The sequence below is a fragment of the Nicrophorus vespilloides genome, unplaced genomic scaffold (assembly GCF_001412225.1).
Source record: "Nicrophorus vespilloides isolate i.1.1-1 unplaced genomic scaffold, Nicve_v1.0, whole genome shotgun sequence".
Lineage (NCBI taxonomy): Eukaryota > Metazoa > Arthropoda > Insecta > Coleoptera > Silphidae > Nicrophorus > Nicrophorus vespilloides.
In genome coordinates, this window is record NW_017096318.1 from 15,553 (window position 1) to 15,828 (window position 276).

A 276-nucleotide genomic window follows, 5' to 3' on the forward strand; every position below is an offset into this window, starting at 1 on the left:
GAAAAGTAAATAATATGAAAAACTAACGATAATTAATTGGAAATTAATCTCATGTTTAACACGTAAAGTCACGTCTGTTAATTCATTAATTATATTGATTATAATTATAAAATTCTGCATTTTGATATTCATAAATTATAATATTTTCTTAAAATATAATATTTAATATTTAATATATTTAATATTGAAAACGTTTTATGTTGGGTATTTTCATTTGTGTAAAATAATGGAATTCCATCATAGACTGAAAGAAAAGTAAATACAATAAACGTGAAG